Source organism: Sceloporus undulatus, chromosome 6 (assembly GCF_019175285.1).
Source record: "Sceloporus undulatus isolate JIND9_A2432 ecotype Alabama chromosome 6, SceUnd_v1.1, whole genome shotgun sequence".
NCBI lineage: Eukaryota > Metazoa > Chordata > Lepidosauria > Squamata > Phrynosomatidae > Sceloporus > Sceloporus undulatus.
In genome coordinates this window covers 9,806,316-9,833,179 of record NC_056527.1, presented here as the reverse complement: position 1 = coordinate 9,833,179, position 26,864 = coordinate 9,806,316, and the positions used below count along the sequence as shown (strand labels likewise).

The window sequence follows — 26,864 nt, the reverse complement described above, 5'->3', positions numbered from 1 at the left end:
GTAGGAGGGTTGCTGGTTCAATCTCACTTCTATGTGGGTTTAAGTCAATTTGGAGAAGGCTCTACATGTTGAAGTTAAACCAGCCACTCTAACGAAAACTGCAAGTCCATGTATTTCCAAATCTGGGGGAAGAGTGGGGCTTGATTCTGAGGAAATCAGAGCTTGGAAAAAGTTATATTTTAGATTTCAACTCTCAAAATCCCCAAGCCAGCATGGCCAGTGGACGAGCGATAGCAAGTACATTTCTATACTGTTAACTACTTAAGAGTTTTAGTCCAACAAATAAATTTTCTAAGCTCTGGAAGGAAAGTCTTGCTTGAATCCAACTAGTAAGCTAGTTGATCTTAGCCAAAAGGCCACGAAGCGATGGTATTCCTTACAATGAGCAAACTTGTATTTGTGGAGACCAAGAGATTGAAGATTTAGTTCATATTCTATTTAAGTGTAATTTGTACCAACAGGAAAGAGACCAGTATCTTGGTCCCTATATCAAATGATCAGTGTTCTGGGATACCCATGTTAGAACTTCATACTTCATGAGTGGTCAAGATTCAAAAATATCTATTATCACAGCTCGGTTTCTATGTAAAGCAATACAGTTGAGAGCTAGATATGCAGAGACAATTGAGGTCAACTGTAGAGGTGATGAGGAATTTTGATGTGTAACTGATGTTCAATCTTTTGTTTTATGTACTATCATTTTCCCCCTCTCTATTTTCCCCATTTTTGTATTTTGAATCTTTTATATATGATTTATAATCAAGTTTTATAATTTTGTTTCATTTATGGGTTTTGTACTTAAATTGTATGGCATTCACATGGTATCTGTACGGTATTTTATTCATATTTTAGATTTATTATATTTAGCTTTTTTCTAATTTCTATAGAACTTCTATATAATTTTTATAATGTGTTTTATCTGCTTTTGTGTTATTTTGATATGGCCTAAGGCCCCATTTTCCATTCTCCCAATTCCAGTGAACCATTGTGTCAACACAATTTTAGGGAAAGATTTTAGGAGTGCCGTTCAAAACTGTCATGGGTATCCATTGCAAAAATGATTGCTCTTCCAGTTTCGTACACATGCACCACCTTCTTGGCTGGATGCCTCTTGGCGCTTGTGCCCTTACATATAAATGCCACATACACGCAAAGCTAATATGCTATTTTCTCATTGCACACCCACCCCAGCAACAGCAAGGACTCCCTGCTAAGAAACACTGTGCTGTTGGCTATTTTAGAGTATACAAACAGGATTTTCCCCCAGCAGTATGCAGTTGTGGGAGAGACTTAGGGATTCAGGTTGTGATCCTGATGTAAGAACAGAGTTCTCACAAGAGCAGAAGTGTGTCCCTTTTTTCATCTAACACATTTACTCCTGAGATGTTAGGCAAACAAATACAAATTACAGGGCCTTCTTGGGCTTTTTAAAATGTACGTCTTCTACTGCTAAGTTAAATTGATTTTCTTTTTCTTCTGGCTTTCACATAATTCTGTAATCTGTTCTGAAGTTAGTGCAAATTTCGTGAAAAATCTGGAACATTTGTTTCTTATGTTATTCATCAGTGCCCTTGGAGAAGAAATTTGAGGTTAAAAAGAAATAACAACAACAGCTAGGAGGCTTGTAGCATCTTACAGAGGAACAAATTTTATTTGGGATAGTCTTTGTAGATTGAAACATAATTGACCAATTATGCCAAACAAAGTGTCTTTATCTTGAAGATATCATAAGATTTTTTTTTAGTTAAAAAAAGCATGGGATCTGAAGCACATACAGATATAATTTGAAAGTACTTTGAATAACAAAGTTAACAGCAGTGGCAACATGTGAGTTGCTGTAGGGAATGTAATAATTTATAGCAATCCCTTGAATCCCTGGGAAAGTTGCCCCATAGGAAGTAAGTAAGTTGTTGGCTGGTTAAACAAAGGGTTAATTTTATTGCACAGCCTAAAATAAATGGTGCAGGGAGGAGGATCTGGTGGATGGTGAAACATGCTGGCCTCCGTGACCCAGAAGAAAGCCAAGCAAAACATTCCTTATCTATCTTGCATTCTTTGCCATTGCTGTGGCTCTTGTTCCATCTCTGAATACCCTGAAAGGAGAAGAAAAGCACATACTCAAAAAATGTAATATTGAGGCACAGTAGGTGACTGAGCATACCTGCCCATTGCCTACTACAGGCTCAGTTGGATCTCTTGTTTTTGGCCGGCCAGGCTCTGTTATAGTAATTGGTTTGGCAGCATTCCCCTCTGTACAATATAGTATTTGAAGAAAATCAAATTCAGTCTCCCCGGGGCTTTTTACCCTTTTGCCTTCTCAGTAGAAAGATAATGGGGGGTATTGACGCAGGAGGGCTTGAAAAGGAAAGACATCCTCTGAATGACCTTCAAAAAGTACAGAAAGGTGTAGTTCCTGCCCCCTGAGTTTGAATCTGTAGTTTCTCTTCCTGCTTCAGAAAGGCTGGGCAGAAGAATAGCCTGGGATCTGAAGCACAGAAGTGTTCCTACAGCCCCTATTATTCTCATCTCATTTTGGCTGGTGGTAGAAGAAATCTGTCTACCTATGAATGGGTACACTGTTTGAAGCAATCCAGCCCAAAAACCTATCTCCCTCTTCCACAGAAGCTTTAGGGGGAAAACAAACTTGAATGTGTTTCATCAAATGATTGTGTTAAAACCAATCAACTAATTAACAGGCTTTGAATTGTTGGTTGTACATCATTTGGATTTTTAGGCCGCAGGATTTAGTTATGATACCTCAGTGCAGAAACCAGGATTTTTCTCTGAAATTGGGGTGGCAGAGGAACACATGCTAATGATGCAAATTCCAATGTATTGTGGGAAATAAAAAGCGCTAGACCCAACTGTTTGGTGGATCCTAATGCAGAAAATTGGTGTGTTGCCGTGGTAAAGCCCTGTCCATCAGTATCAGGGAAGGCAGATGGATTTGTTACCATGGGGGCATCAGATTGTCTAGGAACCATCCAGATACTTGACTCTGGAAGCTGGAAATTCCTAATAGATAGTTTTTTTGTGGGTTTTCGGGCTATGTGGCCATGTTCTAGAAGAGTTTCTTCCTGACGTTTCGCCAGCATCTGTGGCTGGCATCTTCAGAGAATGTTTGCCTAGAAATGAGCTAGAACATGGCCATCTAGAACATGGCCACATAACCCGAAAACCCCACAAAAAACTATGGTTGCCGGCCATGAAAGCCTTTGACTCCTAATATTCAGTGGCCATGAGAGGACCCATACAATCCAACAGTGGAAGTGAATGGCCAAATGGATTTACCACCCCACAGCAATAAATCCGCTGCCTGTAGTACATATTCCAGAACTGTACAATTCCAGCCTTTTTTATTGGGGAATCTACCAGGAAAGGCAAAATTAAGGTCAACACTCCAAACCAAGTGAATGATTCCTAGCCCAGCCTGGGTCCCTCCAGACATTTTGGCCTAGCATCTCCCATCAGCCCAGCTGACATATCCAGTAGTTATAAGTGATGGGATTTGTAGACCAAAACATCTGAAAGGACCCAGCATGGCAAAGTGTCTTCTTTCACATCCTGGTACAGTGGTTCATGCCTATCTTGACAATCTAAACAGCCAATAGAACTACCATTTTTTTAGCTGCAGCTGTGATACTGACATGAATGGTCTTGGGGCCACATCCAAATCTGTTATTCCATGATTCACACTATATAGTTACAATACTTTAACTGTCATGACAATGTCTTATGGTATCCTGGGGTTTATTGTTTGGTGAGGCACTGATGCTCTCTGGCTAAGAATCCTAATAACTCCTTTCTAAACTGCAAATTGCAGGATTCAATTGAATTTTGCCATGGTAATTAGAGTAGAATCATAACACTACAAGTGCATAGTGTGAAAGGACACTTGGTTTTTAAATTCTCCTCAGTGAGAGGAAACACCCATCGGTCATCAAGCTGAAGACGATTATGTCTGCTTTGCTTGTCTTGCAGTTTGGGGAATGGAAACTGAACTACGCAGAAAGCTCCAACAAACTGTTGCTCTTAAACCGCTGCAGTTATTTGAACTGTTAAAATAACAGAGGAACCTGCTTCGCCCTGGAAGCCAACTGCCCTGTTTTGTTATGATTGAAACCCTTTGCCTTTCCTCTGTTATCCCTTGCTAGTGTTCTCTTTTCTCTTTCCATCTGTTTGTGTGTTGAGATTTGAGTTACAAGGAGAGCCCTGCCTTAGCAGTAATGCAAAGTGCCTCCACAACCTCTAGGCATGATTAGCATGACCTTTTCTCATTATCTGAGAACAAAAGCAGTTTATTTGGTAAAAATGTCTTCTTCTTCTCCCCCAGTTATACTATCCTACTATGTGGGGCATCTGAAAACCTCTTGGCATTTAGGATCAGACTGAGAACTTGTCACACTCCCTTTACAGTACAGCTTTCATAGTGAGTTCCAAATTAAAACCATACAAAACAACAATAATGTCAGTAAAATGGCATTGCAAAACATAGTTTTTCCAGGTCTCTAAAGGTAAGGGGAACAAGCTACAAATCTGAGAACCTAAATATAAACATAACTTTCCCCAGATTTTTATTCAGTCTGAATTTACACAAATAATAATGTTCACATAATTCTTTAGGGTGTTCACAGTGTTTCACATACATTATGTCAACAGCCTTGTAAAGCTCATCAGTCTCTTTATTCCCATATTGCAAATAAACAGGGATGGTGGGAGGCAGTTTGAGATGAAAAAGTGATTTGCAGCCTGCCTAAAATGGCCTTCTCCACTCAGGTGTCCTCTCCAGATATGATGGATAGGATTACAGTCTCATTATCTGTAGCCAGCAAACCTAAAGATAATCGTTAATGATTTAATGATTAACTCTAATCAAAGAGTTAGTGGCAGAAAGGCAATCTGAATCAGTTTTTTTCCTGGTTTATATAGGGTGGCCTTGGTGAAGTTTGTTTCCTAAATGTAGTGAAAAAGTCCTCTTCTCTTCAATAAATGATTCTGTTGTAAACAGAAAGGCCTCAGAGCATGGCTTAATCTGTAGCCAGTGCCAGTTTATCAATGGTAACCCCTGCCGAAGTTACTCCAAGCCCTTCCCTAGTTAGAGTGTCAGTACTCCAGGGGTTGCTTGGTTCCTCAAACACTTCCTGAATCTGCTGTTAGCTTCAGTAGTTTGTGTGTTACTTGAGAAACTGAGTAAAAATGCATGGGATCAGACTAGTCATCTCACTGAATGTGCACAGCTAAAAGCATCAAAAAAATTCTACTATTATATTTTGTATTAGCTATATATTCATTTACTGAATGTATTTAATTTCTATGCTACTGTTCCTAGAAAAGCTCACACAGGGATGTCATGTAGTAAATGGAGTGTGAAGTTAGTTCTCTGCTTTTCCAGAGCCTAGAACACTTACCAATGGATTTAAATTACAAGAAAATAGATTCCACCTAAACATTTGAAAGAATATCTTTGTTCCCTTTCTGTCTGGCGTCACCTTGACTGCAGAAACTGTTTGTCAGTGGAAGAGACTGTCAGGGCGGGTATAGACTCTCTTTGTTTGGAGATCTTTAAATAGAGGTTGGATGGGCATCTTTCAGGAGTGCTGTAGTTGTGTATTCCTTCATGGCAGGGATGGATGAGATGGCCCTTGTGGCCTCTTCAAACTCTAAGTTTCTGTTATTCAAAGGAGGGTCCTGAACACCTTAATTTGGTCTTTTTTCCGATATCCTAAAGCTGAGGAATGGGGAGAGAAAGCACATGTGGCACTTTTTCTGGGATTAGATATAGTTACATCAAGATGCAGTCTTAGCATGTGCAGTGTTAATATGTGAGGCATTTGGTTATTGCTTATCCTAGAGGCCGATGGGGATAATGCCAGAATGTTCTGCCCTGAGTATGAAAAACTATGTTGCTTTTCCAAGGACCAGTTCCATGTTCCCTGTCATGCGTTAACTAGTACATGAGAAAGGTAGGCAGTGTGCCTTGGCTTCTGTTGAAATGGTGATATGGATATGGCCCGGAGTTTATCACATGGGAGGGAATTGCCCAAATCCCATGTAGAAACAGGATTTAAATCCACAAAAGCAGGATCGTTTTCAGACGCATTGAGCATTGATCTGAAATTAACCCACACAGAAGTGGACAAATCCTGCAAAAGCAGGATCATTTTCAGACACATCAGGGGTATTGAGCATTAATCTGACATTATCCCACACAGAAAGAGGACAAAATCAGGTGCTTTTTACTTTCAGGATTTTCACTTTCTGTGTGAGTTAATGTCGGATTTTAGTGCTCAGTGCCCCCAGTATTTCTGAAAACGATCATAGATTTGGTTCCCTTTGCCTGATAAAGCTCCTTTAAGTTGCACTGCAATCTTCTGGCACAACTACTGATAGAAATAGAGGGAAACTAACTGGTGGGAAGGAGAGCTGTGTGGCATGTGGTGTGCAGGGCATGGGATTCATTGGGTTATGTGCACCAAAGTATATACTTTACTGATGATGAATGAGTAATCCCACTGACAATAATATTTATGAGATTATTCATTTGAGTCACACTATGATTAAATAATTGGCAGCCTCAAAACCCAAGTCTGCTATTAAGACGCAGGATGTAAAACTCTGAGAACAGAAGCTACAGTTCTCCTTTCAGGGGATCTGAATCAGTCTGCTGTTGAAGCAATATGAGGACAGTAGTGATTTGACTGTACTGCTTCAAACTCCTATGGAAAGGGGGTCATAGTTTGAATGCCCTCATTTAAAAAAAGGGGGGAAACCCACAAAACACTCATGTGTATGTTAAATTAGCACAAGAGACAGTGAAGTCCAGCTTAATGCTAGATGTGTCTACTCGGAAGTAAAAGTCATTGAATTCAGTAGAATTTAAGGATGCAGTCCTACACTATCTTCAGCCTGTTGAACACTATAGAACGTGCTTCTGAATGCATAGGATTGCACTTACCAAGTGAGTCTGTGATGGTGGCAGGACGGAGAAGAAGCCTTTCCCTGTAGATCTTAGGACCCTTGCAGGTTGGTATGGGTCTTTCTGATAGTTTGGACCTAAGCCATGAAGGTAACAACCAGCCATGTTCTGTTCCTGGAAATTAAGGGAGGGAAATGTGCTGCCTTCATCCAATATTTTTACATCCTGATGCACAAATTTTATGTATCTTTGAAAATTCTAATTGTTTTATGGGGAAAATACATTTCTGATGATTCAACTGATTTGAGAAACATATTTGGGTTTAAGTTTTTTTTTAAAAGAAAACTTGGTGCTTTTATCCAATACCTAGTTTTTGTTTCTCAGAGACATCTAGATAGGTCACACAGATGACCTCAACCGGGTAAAATTACTGGTTTGGACTACATCTCTGAGATTAACTACAACCAGTACGGCTACCAGCATGGTTATGCCTGCTGGGAAAATCTGGGAATTATAGCCCAAAAGTATACCCCCCCCCCAAGTTTTGTTCTAATTCAACAGAGCTCTTTTCAAATTCTTATATGAGCTTGCATAGATTTGCAGCCTTACTGTAATTTTCTTCTTGATCCTGGCATTCTAATTTTTACATGCTGGAAACTTTCTACCAGGGAGCTTTAAAAAGTGGCACCCTTCCTTTCAAATAGGAAATTCCAGAATGCTGCCATCTCATTCTGAATAGTATCTCAGAGCAGCTGTTTTTGCTGTTATTGAATTCCTTTCCAGACAATAGATTTACCTTTGTTCTTTTTCTTTTTTCTTTTTCTAACTGATGGCTTCCATTTCAGGATCTCTAAAATTTAAGTAGTAAAATCCACGTGTGCTTGCTTATGAGTAAATCCTTATGGGTTTTATGGGGCTTTTTCCCCAGCTCACAGAATTGCACCCTTTATGATAGGAATTAAGTTTTCACAACCTCTGGGAACCCTTTTAGCATCATGGTTCTGTGATCCACCTGTTTTCAAATCAGCTTCTAGGGAATAAGGAAATAGTCTGTAGAGATGGGTCTAATGGGAGTTTTATAAAAGTCCCAATCTTTTGCCTCTCTCCTAGCAAGACTCATGCAAGATTGTTTGGGTCCTCACTGCCCTTGGGAACCATACCCAGATTCATAGCAAATGCACAGCTTTCCAGCTGCCAAACTATTTTCTGGACACCCTGCCAAAACAATTCTGAATGACCCCTGGGCCACCTTCCCCATAATCATGAACTTTAGTGACAGTGGAGTGGAAAATCAAAATGACCCAACACCACGCCCATCACCTTTCTAATCCTGTTAGAAGGAACAATTCATCGCTATCCTCTTAGTCTCTGTTTTTGCTGATCCTAGCTATTTCAGTTTATTTCTCATGGCCCCTGAAGTATTATTGTTTCAAACCTTTTAACCACTTTGAGTTAATAAATGTACAGCATTAGGCTTTATCCTTCCTTCTCTGCTTATGAGATTAGACTATGCTGTGTTTTTATTTAATTATTCATAGAGACATGGGAACATACAGCCCTGGCCCAGGTTTCTACGGCTTCATAGTCCTTTGGTGTTAAAACGTTCCTGACCCTAATCTAAACCACAAAGAAACTGACATATAGGTATTGAATTCATTCACCCTGAGTTCTGTGTGATTACTAGTGTATATGGTTCGAACTACCATATAAGTCACTTTCCTTTGTAGTTTACTTACCCTCTTTTTAAAAAAAAATCCTACACAGGTGATCCCACAATGTTCCCCTTTTACAGATAAGCATACTGAGGCTAGTCCTGCTTCCAAATATATCCACTGATTTCAAGAAACATGGTCTGGTTTTCATTGAGTAGGCAGCCCTATTTGCGGGCTTCACCAAGTCAGACTTCAAGTGAATGCTCATAGGATTCTCTGTATAGGAAATGAAAAACATCATACACACAGTAAACTGAGGGTGCATTTGCACTGTAGAAATAATGCAGTTTGACACTACTTTATGTGCTGTAGATCCGGTGTATGGACTCCTGGGATTTGTAGTTTTATGAGTTCTGTTCTTTTGCTCTTTCTGTTCCCTAGAAAATAATTAACCAGCATATTGTGTTCTGATACTCCTTCTCTGATGGCTTTCTAGCTCATTAATATACCTTTCATTGATTGATACCCATTTCTGTTCAGGTGGACATGCTTGAATGAATCCCTTTTTTTGCGTTCTCCTATGTTGGCTAACAAAGATGACATGGACCTGCTCTGCCTGAAAACGCGACTTGCTCCACTCTTTTTGTCCTTCATTCTTAAATTCTGCCAATGGAAGTAAAAGGCTGAGAACCAAAGAAGTTCTATTTTATTTTTTTGTAGAACTGTATGGAATCTTTCTTAGGTGTCACTGGAGCACAGAAAGATGAGAATGGGCTTTCTTGAAAAATTGAAGCCAAGAGTGTGAAAAAGAGTCAATTAAGTACACTTGGGTGTGTTATAGACCGCCTGAAATGGGCAGTTTCACGCCGCTGCCGGTTGCTGCGCGAGGGAGCCGCAGCAGCCAAACCGCGCAGCTCCCTCACAGAGCAAAAAGAAGCCCCAAAATGGTGCTTCTTTCCACTGCGCGGATATGACGCCGCAAGGCACCAATGGTGCACTCGCAGCGTCATATGCGCCGCACAACATGCGGACGCAGCACACCCACTACGTAAAGATGGTGGCCCCCGTGTGGAACAGGCACCGCCATTTTGTACGGACTCGGTCCGTATTAGGGTTAGAGGCATCCGGAAGGGACACCCCTTTCTAACCCTAATACGGACCCAGTCCATACTTTATGCCCGTCTGTAACGGGCCTTGGACTCCCTTTTCTTTACCTCTCCCTTCTCGTTCAGCCTCTCAGTCATGTATCTTTTGCAGGCCATTGAAAATAATAATTTTGTTCAAATACAAGTGCTTAGCGGTTAACATCTAGATTTTTATGCTAATGCTACATAGCCTTTTGCTTATGACTTATATATTTAAATTAATTTAAGTTCATGTTTATTTGTTACTGTATCATGTGAAAGTGGTTGGATGGAGGATACATTTGGGTTGGTCTTATAGGCTGTAGAGGATGCATGAAATTTGCTTTCCAGAAGCCCTACATATAGAGTAGTGTGTTTGGTAGGCAGTTGAGAAGTCTCAGGGGCAACTGATGTGTAGCATGTGGTACGTTGGAGCACCCAAAGAGATAGGCACACATCCTCCAGAGTCATTGAAACTTAACAGTCATTAATATGACTAGAGTTCTGAGACATAGCTGTGTTAGTCTGGAATATCAAAATGCAAAGGGATCTTATAATATCTTTGAGACTAACTGTGTGAAAGAAGTTGTATCATAAATTTTCATAGGCTTGGTTTACTTACAAAAACACAGTTACTCAAAGGTGTTACATGATCCCTTTGCATACAATCATTAGTATAGTTAATGATTCCCCAAACGATGGGTACTACAGCCAATTTTAAATATATTTTACCCATGCTTTTTTACTTTCCCCTCAGAAAATAATAAATGGAGATAAACTCCAATTCCTTATTATGAATGAGTGAAAATAAATTGTTGATCTAGCTTTCCCCTTAAATGGTTATTTGTTGGCTGGGTGTGATGTGATTTGTAGTCAGCATATCTAGAATGTGACAGGTTGGGAAGAGGTATAAAATCCCCACAATATTATCTGGCTAATTAGTTCCTTGGTAAACCAGCATAGATTACCAGAGCCTCTAATATGTAGTCAAAACATGCATTTAAATGTCTGAAGACGAGAGCCAACTGTCTCCTCTCTCTCTCTCACTCTCAAATACTATCTTTCCTGTTGCTCTTTACTTATCCTGGCAACAATCTAATCACAGGTAAGCATTTTTAAGGCTCCTCTGTGGGAGAGAGCTTGGCTGCAATAACATGTTGTTGCAACCACTGCATAGCCGCCACCAAAAACAATAGCCCTTCATCTCCTCCCCAAGTTTATAACATTAGTGCAGGTATTATTTAGTAGATTTAGTACAACCCTATGATTTAAGAGAGTGAGGTGGCTCCCTTAGCAGATGTTGGGGGCAGGTGCAGGAAGACGGAGAGGTTTGTAAACCAGGCATCGTGCCCTGTACCTTGTTGGGCATTCTGCTGTCCTCAAACTGAGTAGTTAAGTTCTCAATTATGTCAAAGCAAGTTTCTTCTGTACACAGAATGGAAAGTGCCATCTTTCATCTCGAGCAGCAAAATGTCTTGAATCATCCCTCTAGTATGGCAGAACATATGAAGCAATGTCATTACATTGCAATATCCCCTCTTTCTAAAAATAGTAGCTAATGGAGGAAGAGATACTAGATAGCTACAGTGACTGATGTAAGAGTCTGGCCCTAAATACGTATGCTGAGTTTCTCCAAAACTCAACACATCTCATTCCCAGGACATTATCACTCATCCCTCCACATTTGTGGCTTTGACTTTTGTGGCTTTGATTATTCACTGAGTTTATAAATATGTTCTCTCAAGGAATATTTAGGTCATCCAGTGAAACTCTGTGGTCATCTTTAACCAAGAGCAGGACTGCCTTGATGTGAACCCCTTGCATAGTCTCCATGTCTGACAGTTGTATGCATATGCACTGCAGCATGGTCATTAGGTTTCATGGGTTCCTGGTACAAATCTCAGCTTTGAGTCCCAACTCCACATTGTATGCAAATATGTAAATGGGGTTATTGGAAAGTGAGATGTAGTGGAGGGAAGGCTAGGGCTCTGGGGTCCAGTATGCCTGTAGCCATATGAAAGAGCTGGACCTGTTCAAGATAGGCACAGGTAAGCTTGCAGAGACTTCTATCAAAAGGATCAGAAGCAAGCAAGGCATTAATCTCTAAGGGCAACAGCTGGAAGTCTGAAGGAATGGGGTCTAGGAGATGTCATTTTGCACAGGCAAATAGCTGCTCACTTCAAGATCTTTTCTTGATTTGCAAAGATTTCTGACTCTTAGTTGTTTAAAAGGATCAGCATGATAATTACTCTTTTCCTGCCATAATTAAACTGTCAAAATCCTGGTTGATGAGCATTCTGCTGGAAAATTTAAGCGGAACCCACAAGGCTAAAGTCTACTAACGCCTAATGTTTTGTCCTGTGAGATCTTTAATGGCCTGTGCGGGAAGATGCAACTGTGCACTTGCCAGAGTATTTTTGCATGTACATGTAGAGAGAGCAGAAGATTCCAGGGTGCTTCTCCTCACCTCCTGGTTTCTAAGAATGGAGCTACCTACCTGCTTGCTTGCCATGAAACTGGCAACATCTCACTCTTCATTAAATGGCTCGCTGCTTAGTCCTGGAGGGGTTTGGCATCTCTTAGGTTGTCAGCAAGCAGCACTAAAGACCTAGGAGACATGAATCAAAATAGTTGTGTGATGTCATAATGGGAATGTTGCTCTGGCCAATTGGTGCCAGGAATTGTCTGCTCGGGGGTGGTTTCCTTTTACAGTCTTTTTTAAAGGGACATCACGCCAAAGTGCACATGGCAGTTACCTTCAAGGGATCTCGTGCTCACTTTGCCCATTCAGTGTTTTATTTAAATCAAGGCAGCGTATCATCCAGCCACAGCCCTTTTCTGCCGAAGCTGATCAGCTTGTTGAAAGATTCTGCTTTGACTGTGGAACAAGCTGCTGCTACTACCATCCTTTTTCCTTTTTCTTTCTTTCTTCCTTTCTTTTTTTCTCCTCTAGAATATAAGCGCTGCTGTTGAGAGGTGGACGGAGTGTTCAGCTGCTCCTGATATCAACAGATGTTGGCTGAGTAGCATATTACTGAGTATTAGGAATGTTTTATTCACAGCCTGTTCTTGCCACAATTTTCTGTTTGTAAGGCACAAACTTCTGTGGGCTCAAAGGTCTGAATCAGACCTTCAACTCTTGTTATTGGAAAGCTTGATAGCTTGTTCATGACTGTTTTTTCCCTTCTTCTTGGAGTTATTTGCTCATTTTCCCTCCACCACTCTGTGTTGACAAGTTGAGTTGGCGTCTTTCCCCCTGCCCTCCACTCCACCTGTGGAGTGCATTTGCTTTCGGATACAGGGGTATGAGTGACGGCTGCTGGAGCTTACGCCTGTTGTAGCCCATGAAGCGATTTGGCAGTCTCAGAGGAAGCAAGAAACGAAAGGATCAAGGCAGGAGCTCTGAGAGGCGTAAATCTGAACCCCATGGCCTTCTAGGTAGGCAAGTTCTGCCTTGCACCTTAAAAACTGGGATCATTTCATGCTGGGGAAGAAGTTGGGAAGTGATGAGCAGATTGATGGATTGTGGTTTTAGTAGCTGATGGGTTGTGGGTGGCTGTTAAAAGTGGATGTATAAGATTTCCCAGGCAGTATGTCTGCTCAAATTCAAGTCAAATTGAATTCATTGAGGCTTTCTTCCCGGTAAGTGCATATAACATACAACTTTAAGTGTCTTTCTGCAGTGCACTGAAAACAATTCTCTCTCACCTGTCTCTCTCCTTCTTTTTTCTATCGGAAAAAAAAATCCATCCCAAATTTGCTTTGTAGCATTTCATTTAGGAGTGTTGAATAATGGTCTCTTAGCCTTTTGAAAATCAATATCAGTTTAGCTGACTTAATCAATATCAGCTAAGATGCATGGGCAGGCAAAGAACAAGGACATTTCCCAAGTACCTTTTTTAAATTCATTAAAAGCCAAGGCAGAGTATGGTATAACCACCTTTCTCCTTAAATTAGGGCTGTATGAGAAGTTCAAGAGTAGTGTGATGGCTCAGTGTTTTGATGTGGAGCTGATGGAAGCATATCGTAGCAATGAATTGTCTAGTTTACTGAATGGCTTTGTTGCATATATCCTGGTCTTAGAAATGTGTACAACTATTGCAGGGCCACTAACAATAACAGAATGGAGGCATCTCAGCCAAAAATACATAAACCCAAAACCCCATTACAGGTTCAGTAAGAAAACTGTAGAATGTAATGGAATGGTTGTTGTTAACTAGCCTTGAGTTAACCTCAACTTATGGCAACCCTGTGGATGAGACCTCTCCAAGACCCCTCTGCCTAAGTATTGCAGATTCATGCCCATGGCTTCCCTAACTGAGTGTATCTATCCGGCATGTGGACTTCCTCTTTTTTTTACTGCCTAGCATCATTGTGTTTTCTAATGAGTTGTACTTTCTCATGATGTGGCCAAAGTACGACAGCTTCAGTTTAGTCATCTTGGCTTCCAGGGAGCATTCGGTCTTGATGTGCTCAAAGACCCATCTCTTTGTGTTTTTGACTGTCCAATGTATCCTCAGTACTCTTCTCCAGCACCACATCTCAAATGAGTAAAATTTCCCCATGTCTGATCCGTCACTGTGCAGCTCTCGCATCCATACATGGTGTTGGGGAATACAGTGACTTGGACGATTCTAACTATAGTGCTTAGTTGTATATCTTTACGCTTTAGGAGCTTGTCTAGTTCTTTCATGGCTGCCCTTTCCATTCCTAGCCTCCTTCTGATTTCTTGACAACAGTCTCTGTTCTGATTAATATTCCCAAGGTATGGGAACTCTTAAACTGTTTCAGTTTTCTCATTGTCTGGGCTGAATTTATGTAGTTCCTCCATGATCATTATTTCTGTTTTATTTATGTTCAGCATTAAGCCTGCCTTTGCACTTTTTTCTTTTACCTTCCTTAGTAATAGTTCCAAGTTTGTGGTGTTTTCTAGCAAAATAATTGGAAATGGTGTCTAGAGCTGCTGTTACATTCCATTTCATCCTACTTTTGGTTTTATTGTTTATGGATCTGGTTTTGTTTTTTGGTTTGTGCAGCTACATCAGTGAACACAGCAACAGGATAACTGTAATAGTGAGATAGATCCACACTCCTATGTTCATTCTCAACATAATCTTGATATAATGCCTCCTCTTCTCTGTTTTATAAGTACCACACAAAGATTAAAATGTAAGACAACCCCTGTGCGCACTCTTGCACTCTAATAAAAAAGGCATGAATGGAAAAAAGAATGGGGAAGAAAGAGGAAAGCTTGGAAAGCGTACTGATCCCTTGCTGTAGGGTTCTTTTAGGACATCTGGGGGTGATAATGGCATGAACCAGAGTTTGTCTCACTTTCCTTTTTAGAGTTATCATATCATACTTACAAGATGGGTACCTTTCTAGTCGGCACCATCATGCCCAAAAGGTTTCAGGATGCTCTGTAAATTATCTGTTCCCTGTGGGAAAAGCTTCACATATTTCAGTGTTCTTTAACTGTTACTCTGCCATGTTTTAGCAATTTTGCCTCTTACCAGTCTGTCTGTGAAAAGTCCTGAGTGCCTTGTAATAGAGCCATCTTGGTGTGAGTGTTAGGCTATGACTCTGGAGACCAGGATCCGATTCCCAGCTCGGCCATGAAACCCATTGGGTGACCTTGGGCAAGTCACATGCTCTCCGCCTCAAGGGATGGCAATGGCAAACCTCCTCTGAACAAATCTTGCCAAGAAAACCCTATGATAAGTTTGACATAGCTTCGCCATAAATCAGCACAACTTGAAGGCAAACAACAGCAACAATCACCAATTTTTGTAATTTAACCTGAATTCTTTAGATGATGCCGCAATACGTTTTGTAACTGGATCATAAATGAATGGTACCCTCCATTGATTTTTAGATTATTGCTTTGTTGTCCATCACTCAGCATTTCAGTGACTTTTAACATTTGTGGTATTGTAGCAATAGTTAATGAAGACAAGCAGTGATTTGTTTTTTAAAATAAAGGGTGTCTGACTAGAATTCTTGCAATCTCAGTTTGACTTCTTCTTCTTCTTCTTCTTCTTATTATTATTATTATTATTATTATTCAATTTTTTAAATATTTTTTATTACATCCCAAATCACCTTACCCTTTCCCTTCCCTCCCTCCCACCCTTAAACAGTTATTATTATTATTTTTTGCTTGACTTGTATCTCGAGCAATATTATAATTGTATTCTTACTACTGGTGGTCGTTACCGACTTTTGGTTAATATTGGTTTGTGATTTGTTACAGGTATGTTATATCATACCTCTTACATCTCTTACTACAATACTTGGAGTTGTTGTTTATAGTTGGAACATATAATAGATCATACTTAGTATACAAGAAAGGTCGCATATATAAATAAAATTTTGTTGTTATTTAAAGCCTACAGCTGTTTTTTCATATATTCTTTCTGAGAGATCCAAAGGGCTACTAATACAAGATCTTATATCCAAATTTTGTTACAGAATTCTTTAAGCCGGGTCCAATCATCCTCAGAGTCGTCTATCCATTTCCCTCTTAAATACATTGTAAGTTTATCCAATTCTAACATTTCCAGACTTTTCATAAGCCACTCATCTAAGGAAGGAACTTCTTTATCTTTCCATTTCTGCGCGTAAACCATCCTTGCTGCTGTTACTAAATAGAGGATAAATTTTAAGTGTTTCCTGTCCTCTTTACTTTCCACCATATTCAAAAGAAATAATTCAGGTTCAAATTTTATTTGTCTTTTAAGCACTTTTAAAATTATCATATGTATTTTCCTCCAAAATATTTTTGCTTTGGGACATAGCCACCACATATGATAAAATGTTCCTTGATTAGCCATACATTTCCAGCATCTTCCTTCCTTTCCTTTGTTGATTCTTGCCAGTTTACATGGGGTTAAATACCAGCGATGCACCATCTTGTATAAATTCTCCTTCATGTCCATAGACAGAGTTATTTTAAGATCTCTTCCCCATACTCTTTCCCATGCATTTAAATTTATAGTGTGACCTATGTTTCTTGCCCATTTTATTGTGCATTCCTTAATAGTTTCTTGTTCCATCTCTCTAAAAAGAAATAGTTTATATAATTTAGAAATCATACCTTTCTCTGGTTTAAAAATAATTTCATCCAATTCATTATTTTTGATCATAAACCCATATTGTTTTCCATCCACCAAGAACTTTTCCTTTAACTGCAAATAAGGGAACCATGGGCAATTAATACCTTCCTCAGCCAACTCCATGCTAGATTTCAATAAAGGTCTGTTGTTCTGCCATTTAATTAACTCTTTATACAGTATTTTAGAGGAGTGGTGGATTCTAAGGGAAGAGTTATGTTCCAAGCCTCCTGGGGTGACAACCAAGTAGGCACTTGATTATAGAATGTTTGTTTTACTTTCTTCCAAACGTTTATTAATGATTTCCTGATGGCATGGTCTTCAAACTGACGGTTCACCTCGACTCTCTTATACCATTATTATTATTATTATTATTATTATTTATGAAGCGCTGTAAATTTACACAGCGCTGTACATACAATCTTTTTAATTCCAGTTAGCTCAGCTGAGGGCTACTTGTGATTTTGCAAAAATGAAGAGATAGTACTCTGCACATGCTCAGAGCTGGTTTCTTTCATATTGATGCTAAAATTGGAAGGGAGAAACTCACAAGGTACAAAAGTACTAGCTATCCGTAAGTACTATATGGCCTGTTACAGACTGCCAAAATAAAGCTGCTTCGGGTCTTTTTGGAGATATGCTATTTAAATGATGCATGGGTCCTAAGAATCCGGAAGCTGCACCAAAGCTGCACTCCAGTGCTTAGGAATGGAGTGTGGCTTTGGTGCGACCTCCGGACTCTTAGGACCCATGCATCATTTAAAATAGCATATCTCCAAAGAGACCCGAAGCAGCTTTATTTTGGCAGTCTGTAACAGGCCATCATCCCAACAAATGAAACTACCACTTGAACATGATACTAACATTGTATTTTACAACAACACCATGTGGCTACAGTGAAACCATCAATTACTCATACAAAATACTAGGTACAAAATGCTAAGTATAATAAATTACTCAATGACAATCCAGCAACCTGCTGGAAGAGTTTGACAGTGGAATACACTGTCTGAATTCATAGGAGCATTAAATACCAATCTCATCCGACAGGCCTATTCATGTGATTTTTAAATTTTAAATTATTAATTTTAATCTGTGGATTGATTGTTCTGATGTATGCTGCGCTTATTTGTTCTTTTAAATTGATGTTATGTGTTTTAATTGATTTATGTGCTTTTAATTGATGCTATATTTTTGACAGATTTTATCTGTTGTGTGTTGATCTGTTGTTGTTCCCCACCTTGGTCCATGGGAAGAGACAGGTGAAAAAATTAACTGCAACAATAATAAATTATTCTGACATTATTCATTACGTGTCGCTGTACATATGTTTTATACATGCATTACTTTTATGTTACTTTCTTAAGTATTTTTTTAAAAAGCTTAAAATGAAAAGGTCCCAAAAACCCCCAAAGAGAGGACACTTTATGAGTAATCAGTACGCAGGGTATCTTCATTAATTACACAGAAAAGTCATGATGTTAACAATCATGGTGTTGTTTTGCAAAAAATAATGTTATTTCTCCCTTTCCAAAACTAATGTCTTACTGGTAGTGTCTGTACAGATAGGCAATAAATTACTCCCAAGTTCAGGGTGGTGGTATTGGAAGTCCCTGAACTCACAGGCTGAACTACATTCTTAAGGTCTCATATTGTTTGGTCCAAAAGCCTTGCAGCTAAAGACTGTAAAATGACTGAATTCCTAGATAAATCATGCTGATTAAATGTTCAGTGCCTTCAAGCCCTTTCCAAATCAAAAGAAAGGATTAAGCAATCAAGAATTTTCAGCGTTTTTCTCCTTTGCCAATTCCAGACTGCTTTTCACACCTTCCAGATGGTTTTATGTGCAGTTATACATATAGCTATCCATGATTTAAAAACCTGTAATGATCTTCATTGCCATTGAACCAGTGGTCACCAGTTACTTTGGGGGGGAAAAAAACATTTTAATGCAATAATTTACATAATTTACATAATTTACTGCCCTTAATTCAGGACACTTTTTATCATTAACATAATACATTGATTCAGACAGTAAGAACTCCAAATATGTCATCACAACAATGAAAAGCAGCAAAAAATATTGAAACAATGCACATGGGAGCAAATTTTGAATAAAGATGCTCACACCTGGCCAGAAAGCTCTTCTTGACACAGAATGACACCTTAATGATATACTCTGATGTGTGACACAATAGTGTCGCATATGAAAAACAGCCCAAGACTATTGTTCAAGATGAAGGGAAAAAGAACCAGGCCAGAACATTCTGGTTATGAGTTTCTGCTCCTCATAGTGTTCACGTATGGTAGCTCCCAGTGTGTGATGCTACTAGCCTTCGACTCATCATATTGTTCACGTATGGCAGCTCCCAGTGTGTGATACTACTAGCCTTCGACTCATCTTGTAATGATCTCCTGCAGTTCTGTGCAAGCCCTTGTGCCTTTCAGAAGACATTCTGGGACACAAGCTCAGTTCCAGTGGTGTGCAGCCAGGCCTCTCAGGTTTTACTGTCACCTGGTATGTCTAAAAGTGTACTGATCCAGCACTCCTTTTAACCTCTCAAATACAGGAACAGTGTCTTGGTAGGCCTTATGTTGTTGTTAACTGCCCTTGAGTCAACCTTGTGGATGAAACGTTTATAAGACCCCTTATCTCTGCTTAGGTCCTGCAAATTCAGACCTGTGACCTCCCTAACTGACTCTTATCCATCTAGTGTGCGGTCTTTCTATCTTTCTCCTGCCTTCTACCTTTCCTAGCATTATTGTCTGTACTTATGAGTCATGCCTTCTCTTGATGTGGCCAAAGGACGACAGCCTCAGTTTAATAATCTCAGCTTCCAGGGAGATTTCAGACTTGATCTCTTCTAGAACCCATTTGTCTTTTTGCCTGTCCATGGTATCCTAAGCATTCCTTTCCAGCACCACATCTCAAATTAATTGTTTTTCTTCTTATCCACTTTCTTCACTATTCAACCCTCCTATGGTAATGGGGAATACAATGGATTGGACAATTTTAACTGTTTAGGATCTTGTCTAGTTAGAATCATAGAATAATAGAGTTGGAAGAGACCGCAGGGCCATCCAGTCCAACTTCCTGCCATGCCGGAAATCCAAATCAAAGCATCCCCGACAGATGGCCATCCAGCCTCTGTTTAAAGACCTCCAAGGAGGGAGATTCCACTACATTCCAAGGGAGTGTGTTCCACTGTCGGACAGCCCTTAATGTCAGGAAGTTCCTCCTAATGTTGAGCTGGAATCTCTTTTCTTGTAACTTGCATCCATTGTTCTGGGTCCTAGTCTCTGGAGCAGCAGAAAACAAGCTTGCTCCCTCCTCAATATGACATCCCTTCAAATATTTAAACAGCACTATCATATCACCTCTTAACCTTCTCTTCTCCAGGCTAAACATCCCCAGCTCCCTAAGTCATTCCTCATAGGGCATGGCTTCCAGACCCGTCACCATTTTAGTCACTCTCCTTTGGACATGCTCCAGTTTCTCCACATCCTTTTTAAATTGGACACAATATTCCAGGTGGGGCCTGACCAGAGCAAAATATAGTGGCACTAGTTCTTTCATTGCTGTTCTTCCCATTTCTAGTCTTCTTCTTATCTCTTGGCTGTTTGATCCAAAGTAGGGGAAGTCTTTTATTATTTTGATTTCCTTATTGTCTAGGTTGGATTTATGTAGATCGTCTGTAGTCATTATTTTTGTTTTCTTTATATTCTGCAGTAAGCCTGCTTTTGCACTTTCTTCTACCTTCTTTAATCATTCTTTGAAGTCTATGTTTTCTGTAATCCGTATGGTGTCTTCCACATATCTTCAATTGTTGATATTTCTTCTTCCTATCTTCACTGCTTTTTCTTCTAATGCTGCTCTTCATATGATTTTTTCTGCATACAGGTTGAACAAGAAGGTTGATAGGATATATCCTTGCCTGACCCCTTTACCAATTGAGAACCATTTTTCCCCTCCATGTTCTGCTCTTACAGTTGCCTTTTGCCCTAAGTACAGATTTTCATCAGGACTGTCAGATGTAGTGGTATTGCCGTGATTTTAAGAACTTTCTATAGTGTTTCGTGATCTATTCAGTCAAATGCTTTGCTGTAGTCTCTAAAGCACAAGCTGATTTTTTCTGGAATCCCTTGGTATGCTCCATTAGCCATTGTATGTTTGTAATGTGGTCCCTAGTGCCTCTTCCTTTCCTGAATCCTACTTGCACCTCTGGAATTTCACTATGTATGAATGGAATCTATGTTGCAGAATTTTGAACATAATTTTGCTTGTGTGGGAGATAACAGCATGTAAATTATTGTGACACTCCACAAGTAAAAATAGATGGGGTGAGTGTCACATACAGAGATGTGAAAATCTGCCAGTTTCATATTTGTTCCATTCCATTGATATGTGCATCCTATCCCAGTTCTGTTTCAGGTTTTGCGACTCCCCCCCCTCCAACTTTCATGGAAATTTGTGTGCATTTTTGTATGTGTATTTTTTTCCATTTTTTTTCTTTTCCCCCCCACACATTTCCCACTCTTTGCCAGAATATATTACAAGCCTCAGAAATGTATGAATTTCTGAGACAAAATGTACTTTGCCTTTTGCAAGTCTCAGGAGGTGTGAAATTTGTACTTTCAGAAGGAAATGTCAACCAAACAGATTTCTTTTCCAGCCTTGGACTCAAGACATTTTGCAAGTGCCAGTTTGTTGCTGGGCCAAAATTAAGATTTTGCTGTTAGTATTTAAAGCCCTAAAAGACTTGAGTCCAGTTTACATGAAAGGTTGTTTGATATCTTATATCCTGATCATGTCACAGCAGTCATTTCCAGATAAACACTAAATGCTCTGAAGGTTCATCTTGCAACTACTGAAAGCAGCAATTTTAGCATAGTATCACCATCTTTATGGAAATCTCTGCCTGTGGATGTAAGGCATGTGCCAACAATAATGGTCTTTCAATGAATTTTTAAAACTTAATTCAATAATAATTCAAGCTTTCCCAGAGTTGACATTTCAGTTATGTATTGTTACTGGTCATTGTGTTACACTGCGTATGTTTCTTACTGTTTTGTTGTGTTTTCTCGCAGTACTGATTTTGTACACTGCTTAGTTTGGAAATGTTAAGAGTCTTATGTTGAATTAGATGAGCTGCAATTTCTTACATTAAAAGTACTCTACAGTTGGTTGTTTTGTAAGGAGTCAAAACAAAGAGGTGTTGGCCTAAACCAAAAATAGAACAGTATGGCAAACAGAAAGGTCTAGGGGAATGTAATCAATAAGTAATATATAAGAAAGTTTTAATATCTGAAATATTCAATAAATGTAGTTAGAATAATTTTCTGGCATCCAGGTAAGCAGTGTGTGGTTTGTAAGTGTGTTTTGTAAGGAGGTCATCTCCTTCTTGCTTTCCTCAAGAGAGTATCATCATCATCATCCTCCTAAGCAAGAAAAGAATATTATCTCTGCCCTTTAAACAACGCTCAGGGATAGGTTGAATGACACTTACGAAGGATATGAGAGTGATAGAAGGTCTCATCTTATGAATTAGGCCTGGCTGGGGGAAGTCCCTACATTAAGCATTGCAGCTGTGAAAACATCTGTGGAACATCTTGTTCAACCTCACAGCAAGTGTAAAAAGACGCACCTGCTCATGTAGATGCCTAGCTAATGACTCCAGTGTTGGCCCAAGGCCCTCCAGGGGACTTTCAACCCAATCTTTGGAGCCTGTGCTAATGGTGCTTTTTTGGACAATTCAATCTGACTTCTCCTTTGCTACCCTGGGCTCAAAAGGTCAGGTGAAACTCCTGCTGCCTGCCCTAACTGGACATGTGCCAAGATCAGCCCAGATTGACTAATTGCATCCAGGTGTGACTACCACAAGCGAGAAAGATCATACACATCAAGTCTTCTAGTTGATGCAACTGCGATTGCAGCACCATGCATGAGTACGGTTTGATATAGAGCCAGTTTCTAGCTCTTATTTCTGTAGAGATAATCTTCAAAGCATGCCTGATGAAACCTCAGAAGGTGGTTGGGGGATGAGCAGGACTTCTAGAAGCAGGAGGTATAGCTTCAGTATCGTCTGCAGAGCTACTTTCTATGTACAAAATTCAACTTCCATATGTTTAGCTTTCCCCTTCTTTAATTTTAGCTGGTTTATGTTTTTTGATTTTCTAAAGAGTATTCACAGCTCTGTCTTAACCTTGATTCAGAAGTCCTTTAATCTGAAGAATTTAGTTCTGAATCAGAATTCAATATTCTGCACATTAATTTTGGGAATGGAACAAGTTTCTAGTTCATATGGCTTCACATATGTGTGAAAGAGAACCAATGACTTTCATACTAACACTGTGGAGATCCAGGTGCAAATCCCCCCTCAACATGAAGCATCTTGGATGAGCTTAGTCCTTTCCTGTCTGCCCAGCCTACCTCATAGTGTTGCTGTGAGAATAACCTTGGTAAAATGATAAGGCACAAGAGCCTGAGCTCATTATGATGGAGGAAAAAAGTACTAACAGTAATGATATATGTGGCCAATGACTAGAGAAATCTCTAAAAGCAGTGAGTCTTCTGTACCCTGAATAACGCCTTGTCTCAGAAGAGGTACTTTCTGTTGTAAATGGGCAATTGTGGGAGCTATATCCAGAAAGGACTAGTTTCTCATGCTCTAATTGCCACTCCTTTGGACTATGAAATTTTAATTGAATTGGAGAAACAATTCCTGCATTTTATACCTTTCAGAATCCATCTTTTTTCAGCATAGATTTTGGATTGCCTTTGTTATTTTCATGCAGTCCTGCTACTGTTTGGGTTCTGAAGCATTTTGCTTTTGGAGGGTTTTTTTTGGGGGGGGGTGTCTTTCCTTCTTCTCTGAGAAGTTCGCCTGTAGTTTCTTGGGACATTCATGACCAGAACTCTGTTCTGCAGAAAGCCCAGGTACTTTGAGAGATGGGGATGTGTCTGAAGAGGTTGGTCATAATCAGTGCCATCATTCTGGGTTATCAAGCCTCCCCACACCCATGGTTATGTTTATAGATTTTCACTGAAACAGATGCTTAGTAAGGCATCATTATCCATGAGTCCATAGTTCATTAACCATCGCCTGCTGAGTTGATAACCATTTCAGAAAATGAGCACTAGTGGTCAATCAATGCCAATTAATTTTGTGTCGCAGACAACTCTGGGATTTGGATGCTTGAAGGCTTTGGAAAAGCTGCTTGCAATTTTAAAGGTAAAGATTTGGTAGATTGCAGCTTTCTATGGAAAACCTGCTTTTCCCTTGGATTTGCTTCCAGGATTTCCTTCCTTTTCCCTCTTTCACCTCCCCCTTACTACGTATATGAAGCTCAGAGTATGATGTTACTGTCCTCCAAAGATGTTTTGAAAGTCAAATGTATTTCTAGAACAGCAAAATGCCTGCCTCATCCTTCGTTCTTAATTTAGGTTGTTATTGCCCAAAGAAAGCCCTGGACAATGGGCATAAACCTGGGTTCCCAGAAAATTGCACTGCTAGGCATAGCACTGATTATAGAATTTCGGCCAAACCTGCCCAGAAATTCTGTGACAGTGTACAGTTACAGTAGCAAGTGGCAGACATTCTGCTATATCAAGTTTGGAACAGCTTTTCATGGCCAAGTCATGGGAAGACTATATTTGAACAGCCAGCATTATTGTTAAAATGAAACAAACATTTCAGGAATCGTTAAATTTCGTCATTTGCATCTCCATCATGTCTGGGCAACCAAATGCAAAGAAGCTTCTGCACCGTTTGTAGAAAAGGAAGTGTCAGCAGGTGGAGCTTTCCAAGAGTTCCATATATCAAGTATTACACATTATTAAAGACACAGGGGGCCTGTCCTGTTTTGCAGGTTGTTTATCTCTGGCTATTCCATATACAAAAATATTACAGTATTTTAGAAACAGATTTTTCAGAAATTTCAAAAACTTTAGTTGTGTACAGAAAAAATACATCAAGTTTCGTACCATTTTGTACTGCTTTGAACATTAATGTCGTAGAAAGATCAACCACACATCTTTTAAATAAAAAAATAAGAAAAGCACTGGGATTTATGACCAAAATCACTTATGAAGATTAAAGAAGTTTGCATGGATTTTGCTTCACTCTTCACTTTCTGTTTGCCGTGGAAAGGACATAGGGCCTTATTCTGACTTGAGGAAAAGGTCATGGACTTAAAAGTATAATGATTCCTTTGGAAACTTTATCCTCTTACAGAGTTGCTCTGGAGCATGGAGTCCTGAAGTCCACATATAGCTCTGAGGTGGAAGATCTCACTCACTGGTTTATTTGTGTGTTTTTTTGTGGTTTCAAGTTCAGTACAATCAAAGGTCACAGGACTTTTTCCCTACCTTTGGAAATGTAGGAAGTTGCAGATTCGGTATCTGAACTTGTGACCTCCTAGTAGATTCCGATAAGAAGCAGAATATTGGATAAATGTGAAAAATCCTTTGGCAGAGACTTCCAAGAGTCATATACACTTGTCCCTCCACATTCACGGCTTTGACTTTTGTGGCTTTGATTATTCATGGATTTTATTAATATGTTATCTCTAGGAATCTCTAGCTCCTCCAGCACAACTCTATTGCCAACTTTAACCAAAAGTCACTATGCTGGCTGGGAATGTTGGGAGTTACAGTCCAACACATTTAGAGACCATCAAGTTGGGGGAGGCTGGGGAAGACCTTTCTCCTTGTATTAGGAGATGCTGGCTCTGAGTGGTGGCCACTTGAATTTCATGATGTAGTTTCTCAGCATCTAGCAGGGCAATTTGACCCCCCTGAGTGAGAAAGAGCATAAATGGTTTCCTTTTCCAGTTGAGCCTTTCTTGAGTAGCAATGGACCTGAACAGACAGGCCAAAATAAAGCTGCTTCGGGTTACTTTAGAGATATGCTGTTTAAATGATACATGTGTCCTAAGAGGCTGGAAGCCACGCCAAAGCCATGCTGCAGTCCTAAGGACTGGAGCACAGCTTTGGTGCAGCTTCTGGCCTCTTAAGATGCGTGTGTCATTTAAACAGCATACCTCCAAAGTCACCTGAAACAGCTTTATTTTGGCCTGTCTGTTCAGGCCCCAAGTCTTATTGGCTCTCTTGGTTCCTGAGGCTTCTGCTTGCTTCTCATTCTTGCACCCTGGTGATCCCCAATTGTCCTCTCACAATCCTCCAACCCCTGGAGCCTTCCTTCTCATAGATTGGTGCCCATAGCCCAGCCTTGACACCCTGATGTCTAGCTGCAGGGAATTCTATTGCTTTTGTTTCCTGTTTATTTGGTATGGAGGTGCAAATACATGAATGCCTACCTACAGTCTGCAATGGTACAACCCAGACATGTGTGTGCTCCCTGATCTGTGAAAACTGGCTTCTGTCTTAGTGGAATGCACCCATCCAGCTGGCAGCCAGGGATAATTTACGATGTTCTTGAATCCCTTTCTTTCTTAGACATTTTCTGCTTGAATTCATTTACTCCATCGAGGAATTGCAGCAGAGCCCAGGGTTTGTATCTGCTAGCTGTCACTATAGCAACACTTCTCTGACCCAAGTCTTGCTGCTAAAAATAAATCACCTTGAACTCAAGAGAAAGAAATCAAAAGGGCCTATGGTACATGAAAGGTGATTGATTTTAGAGCGGCACATGCAAGAAAGCCGAGGCTCCCAAATCTCCTAAGTAAAGCATCCCAAGAAATCAAGTAAGTGCAGAAAGCCTACTTGCATAAGAAATCAAACAATGCCATTGTGCTTAAAGATAGGAAGAGCAGTATATAGGTTGGGCATATGGATGTGTCCCTAGTTATGCCACTATGCGGTGCCAGCAAGGGAAGGAAACTCCACTGGAGCCAAGAAACAAAGAAGTGGAACAAGACTGCGTCTGCACTGCAGGAATAATCCAGGTTGATACCACTTTAGCTGACATGGCTCAGTGCTGTGGAATTCTGGGAGTTGCAATTTTGTGAGATATTTAGCTTTCTTTGCCAGAGAGCTCTGGTGCCACAACAAATGACAGTTCCCAGAATTCCATTGCATTGAGCCATGACAATTAAAGTG

The 26,864-nt window shown here is 39.9% G+C and overlaps 1 protein-coding gene and 1 long non-coding RNA gene across 2 annotated transcripts in view; one reads left to right on the top strand and one right to left on the bottom strand.

Annotated features, from left to right (window-relative positions):
- Positions 1–26,864, top strand: part of PRKAG2 (protein kinase AMP-activated non-catalytic subunit gamma 2) — a 242,729-nt gene that overhangs the window by 98,348 nt on the left and 117,517 nt on the right.
- LOC121935664 lies at positions 1,631–12,715 on the bottom strand. Its single transcript, XR_006104832.1, has 5 exons — positions 12,449–12,715; positions 12,190–12,300; positions 8,653–8,844; positions 6,956–7,090; positions 1,631–2,093 (listed from the first exon to the last, which is right to left on the bottom strand). It is a non-coding gene; the product is annotated as an uncharacterized LOC121935664 (long non-coding RNA).